This window comes from Canis lupus, chromosome 32 (assembly GCF_011100685.1).
Source record: "Canis lupus familiaris isolate Mischka breed German Shepherd chromosome 32, alternate assembly UU_Cfam_GSD_1.0, whole genome shotgun sequence".
In the NCBI taxonomy this organism is placed as follows: domain Eukaryota; kingdom Metazoa; phylum Chordata; class Mammalia; order Carnivora; family Canidae; genus Canis; species Canis lupus.
The window spans coordinates 21,410,039-21,416,038 of record NC_049253.1 but is presented as its reverse complement, the minus strand read 5'-3'; positions in this window follow the sequence as shown (position 1 = coordinate 21,416,038).

Below are 6,000 nucleotides of genomic sequence, written 5' to 3'. Positions count from 1 at the left end.
GTAAAGGAAAACTCATTTTATTGTATTACATCAGCGTAAGATCTGTGTAAACCCAATAGAAATTGATTCCAGTTTGGATTTAATATCAATGTCTTAATTTTGCTTTGCAATTTACAACTCACTAAGGGTCCCTATGTATATTATCTCACTTGAGTTTTCATAGGCAATGTCATTTCCACTTTACAGGAAAAGACAGTGTTGTTAAAAGTTTGCCAAGAATTTGTCTTTAGTGGCAGAACTCATGAGTTTTAGAAATGAGAGATTTAACCAATACTTTTTTTATGTTTAACTTCAAATAGTTCTTTCTACTCCATAATGCTAAGTCACTTTAGTGATGACATGATCTTTAATGAGATTCCTCTGATGGTGGTTTGTTTGCTCAGTGAAAGTTAATGTTCATTCATTCTTGAATTTAATTGTTCAGTAAAACATACTGAGATTTTTTTATACCAAGTACTGTGCTAGTTCTAACAAAGGAGGAAGTGCATAATTTGGGGAGAAATGAGTGAATAGTGGATGAGAAACTTTGTGGTAGAAGAAAATCCTTTGGTAGCTAATATCAACAAATAATTTACAAATAAAGATGTGAGAAATAATTGACATGAGTCCATTTAGCACTTTAAACCTGAATTTTGTGACAGATAAAATTTCATATTTTTTTCTAAAAGGAGAATAAATCCTTTAACTCAAAACAAACAAAAACAAAACAAACAAAACATATTTAACCAATATGTTAAACCAGAATTGTTCTGCTTGAAGGGGTGAGGAGAGTCTTGACTACTTGGCTTTCCCTTTTTACCTAGAGTTTTCCCTGGGATTCATGCTCAGAACTCTGGAGAAAACCCCTACTTTCTGCCAACCATGCATATATGATGTGTTTCTATATGCCTTTATATATTCTCTAATATCTTTGTTGGTGAGGGTTTAGGTCTGTTTTCAACAAAAGTTAGTAGCTAGGAGAGGAGGAGAATAACTGATCTGAGTTTTGACTCTTCTTTGAGCTTGATGAACTTGTTTGGCAATTGCTACATTCAATCAGTATAAGAAAATCATGATTAATGCAGAATGTTGCATTTAATACACATAAGTGGGAAAATGTTGACTTCTGCTGACCATTTACAAATGACTAGAAGAAACAAAAATCAATGAAGAAATGAGGGATATATTTCACCCTGAGTTTGCTTTCATTATTTCACTCATCTGCTTTACTCTCAGTCTTCATGTTCTTTGAATAGTCACCTCTACCCTAAATAATTAATATCTTTCTTACCTACCTTTATCTCTTCATCCTAGCCTCCCAACCAAACATAGCTTCTGCCTGAAAGTATCCAATGAGCATCAATCCTACCCCACTTAATCTTCAATGTTATATGTCTTTTTACTACTGCTTTTCTGTCTCTACTAGCTCTCATTTATTGAACACATATTATATTCCCAATTCAAGGCTAAACCCTTCATAGTCATTTGGATGCAATCTTCCCAACACTTCTTTGGAATAAGTCAGATTAGAACAGGGTACTTAAGCTTTTAGACTTTCATGACACCTAGTAGCGAATGAAGTACAGAGCTGGGATTAAGACTCAAATCCAATTGACTGTAAATTTCCGGCAGAGAGTATTGATTGCTTCCTATTTTCTGATTTCTTCTTCTATTAGTGGAGGCTTCATATGAGCAGCTATATAGCAGCTTTCTTTGCTGCAAGAACAAGCCATAGACCCGTTACCACTTAGGGGACATGGCAGCACAACTTCTGTGCCATGACCACAAAGAGGAAGTGCTCTCCTCTATTGTTTTCTGTCTTGCCATGGGTTGGAATATGGTTATGAAGGAGGGAGCCTTCACAGCCCACTTGGCCTCAAGATCAAGGCTGGCAGGTTTAGGATGTAGAGCACTAAGTAGGAAGATCACTGTATCTTCAGCATCAAGTTGCTGGGGATGTATTCTTAGACCACTCACCTAGACTTACGAACTCTCTATTTTGGTGTCTCTCTCTCTTTTTTTTTTTTTCTTAAGATTTTATTTATGTATTCATGAGAGACACAGAGAGAGGGAGAGAGGCAGAGACACAGGCAGAGGGAGAAGCAGGCTCCATGCAGGGAGCCCGACGTGGGACTCGATCCCAGGGCCCCAGGATCACGCCCTGAACTGAAGGCGGCCCTAAACCGCTGAGCCACCCGGGCTGCCCTATTTTGGTGTTTCTTACTATAGTCCAACATTTATCCAGAATAACACAGAGGTCCATGCTCTAAGACTCATTTAGAAAGTTAAAAAAGCAGTATGAAACAGACAGCATTTAGTAGTCACCTTTAAAGGATCACAGAATGGTTTGAGCATGTTTAGAGAGTTTTATGCAAAGAGAAAAGGAAGAAAAATAACCCAAACATGGGGACATTTGTGATTACCAAGAGTAATGGCTTTTAGGGTGGTACTAGCAGTTTTAGTCTCAACAGGTGAGGAAGGGTTTAAGAAGCAATATGAAACATCCAAAGCAATTTTGATTCAAGGGATGAAGGTGGAGTAGAGAGTATGAAGAGACTGGAGACAATCTGCCTAGAAATCAGAAGCAATTGGGAATAGTCAGAATGTAGTTTCAGAAATGGGATTAGGTGTGAAAAATCAGAAAATATTCTATACAGCACATTTTCTTTGAATCTGTTACATTGCTTCTGGGTTTATCACAATACAATTTATTTGTATTCCATTTAGATGTAGTAAATTTTTAATGAATCTAGTGACTACATTGTTCTTTATTTTCTTACCTATTAATAATTTGGTTAATTATTTCCTTTTTACATAAATATTAATAACTTTCTGCTTTCAATAGCTTAAAACTATCATATTTCTAATGAAACTCACTCTTCAATATTTAGCACTTTATTGTGCTTAAAATGCAACTATCTTCCATTAAAATTGATTATATTTGAGGGAGATTTATTATTTTGAAATCTCAAATAAGAAAATATTAAAAGTAACACACATTTAGTATCACCTACAATCAAGGAGAATCATACATTTTAATTTATGAGTTTTCTAATCCTATATCAGACATGATTCACCACCATTAAATGTACTCAAGAATCAAAAACATGATTGGAGTCTAACTGTAAAATACCTTAAAACTTGCTTTTGGAGGAAAGGGAATCATACAAAGGGGGGAAAAAAGCAAATTGTTATTATAGGCCATAGATTATACTACAAGGGTATAGGTAGACTGGGCATTCACTGAGGAGAAAGAATTTATTCATTAATAATAATTCACAGAATGAAATTTTGCTTCTTAAAGATTTCTGCTATGGTACTCTATGCTGTTTCCCTTATCATTTAAATAAAATATATATGAAACACAGTAACTCATAGTTATTTGGATTCTAAATAATTTTGAAGGGATGATATGTTACTGGAAACTATAATAATTTGGAGAGGTAAATGTGGTTGAATAGAATGCATAATTTAATTCAAATTGCTACCTTCCACTTGCTTTGTTTCTTTACTTTTGCCCTCAAATATTTAGAAGGAATGAATTTTAATGAAAATCCTTCAAAGTCTTCCCAACTTATTCAATATAATAACTAGTCATTATAAAAGATAGATTCTAGGCACAGTCTGGCTAAGGAGGGAAAGATCTTTCTGGTATAGGATCAATGGACCATATGCAGTGGGGTAGCAAATTTCATTTTCTAAAAATGACTGCATCAATATATAGCCCATCCCACATCCTATTTTTTTTTTCAATGTGGTCTAAAGGCTCCTCTCCTCAGAGGTAGAGTCTATGGTCTCTCTCTATGAAATGAGGCAGGCCTTTCAAACTTCCTCAATGAATAGAATGAAGCAGAAGTGATGCTACTGACTTCTGAGGCTATATCTTAAAAGGAAACACAGTTCCCATCTAGCTTTGCCTCCTTCCTGAGACATTTGCTACTATGTTGTGAAGCAGCAGAGGCCACATGGAGAGTCCACAGGTAGGCATTCTGGCTGACTGCACCAAATTGTCCTCCTGCTGAGAGCCAACAGCAACTATCAGGCAAGTGAGTGAATTGGAAATTTTAGATGATTCCACTCTCCGGGCTTTGAGTCTTCAGCAGATACTCCAGGCATCATGTTCAAAAGAAATAATGAGAGATAGTAACTGATTTCTATTGTTGCAAACCATCAAAAGTGTGGAATAATTGGTAAATGGCAACAGGTAGCTAATGCATGTGGTAACTGGGCAGCCAGGACTATCAGTCATGGCTACCAATAGATTTTGAGGACACTTTGATTTTATCTGGTTTCAGAATGGCATTGATGACTCCATTCTGATAGTGCACAAACAATGGATTTCTTAAAAGGTGTAGCTTCTTGAACAAGCAAGCAAACTAAGAAACTAAGCAAAGTAATCCTTAGATTGCTTGAAATACATGCAAGAGTTACTAAACCTAAAATGATTTTGAGGTTATTATTATGAAGTACAGTGAATGTTTTTGGAAAAATGTCAGATATCATTATATGTTCAATATAAGATTCTCCTTTAAGTTCAATAATTTCACTGAACACATCATCTGATTTTTTACTTTGATATGTTTATATGTATTAGCCTTCAAAAATCTCTTTCGGAAATATGTAATCATACTGAACAAATTTGTTTTTCTCTAATTATTTTTCTAATTATTTCCATAATATGAATCTGTACATCTCGTTTTGAAATGAATTAAATCCTGTTGCAGGTACCAGATGGACAGAAGTGGTAGGTACAGTTCTGTTTTTAGGCTGAGAACAGATGTCGCACTGGGGGTGTGAATCACTCTCCTCCACACAGTCCTGTCTCTGAACATCCTGTGCAACTGTTCTGCTCTGGGGGATTCCCCACTGTAGCTTTTCACTGGGACTTCGAGGATAGACATCTATTTTAGCATTTAAGGACTTCTGATCCCCCAGGTACTAACATTAGGCCTCTGATTCATTTTTACATATGTTTATCTGCTCAAGGGCTGAGGAATAAGGGGCTGGTTTCCCTATATGCATTTTCTTTCCCCAATTGTGATAGGGGAATTTGAATTAAAGAATCTCTGGTCTCAACCTGTTGAAATCCTCCTTTCTTTTTTACCATGGGACACAAAATGTGTTATATATTTTCTAATGAGACATATATATTTTATCTCACTGAATGTTAAAGATATTTTTTAAAAGTAAAGAATGTGTTTTTGATGGCTTAAAATAGTAATACCACTGGTGGGGTGGTGACTAATTAATCTTTCCATTTTATAGATTCAAATTCTAGCATTTAACATACAAATTCCAACATTTAATACATTAATACTATTTTTTTCTTCTATTATCTGACAGATGGTGAACTGCCTTCTAAGGTGCATGGGTCCAGTGAACTGCTGATCTTTACTTATCTTCCAGGGGGGTGTGAATTTGCACCTGAATTGAACTTTTAAGATCAATAATAGAGAGGAAGAACCACTGCAACTAATACCTTTTTCCGCTCACAAAGTATTCAGCCTTGCTTCTTAAGAAATGTTTAATAAATATTTAAAGAAAACCACTTTCAAGGCATGTCAAATTATTAGCCTTTCTCAGGTATCCATATCCTTAGTCTTCTTCTGTGGACTTCTGACAATATGTTTTGCTCTTGTAAATACTACCACTGATCCTACTTCTTTTTTATTTTTTTATTTTTTTTATAATAAATTTATTTTTTATGGGTGTTCAATTTGCCAACATGCAGAATAACACCCAGCGCTCATCCCGTCAAGTGCCTCCCCTTAGTGCCCGTCACCCATTCACCCCCACCCCCTGCCCTCCTCCCCTTCTACCACCCCTAGTTCGTTTCCCAGAGTTAGGAGTCTTTATGTTCTGTCTCCCTTTCTGATATTTCCCACACATTTCTTCTTCCTTCCCTTATATTCCCTTTCACTATTATTTATATTCCCCAAATGAATGAGAACATACAATGTTTGTCTTTCTCTGATTGACTTACTTCACTCAGCATAATACCCTCCAGTTCCATCCACGTTG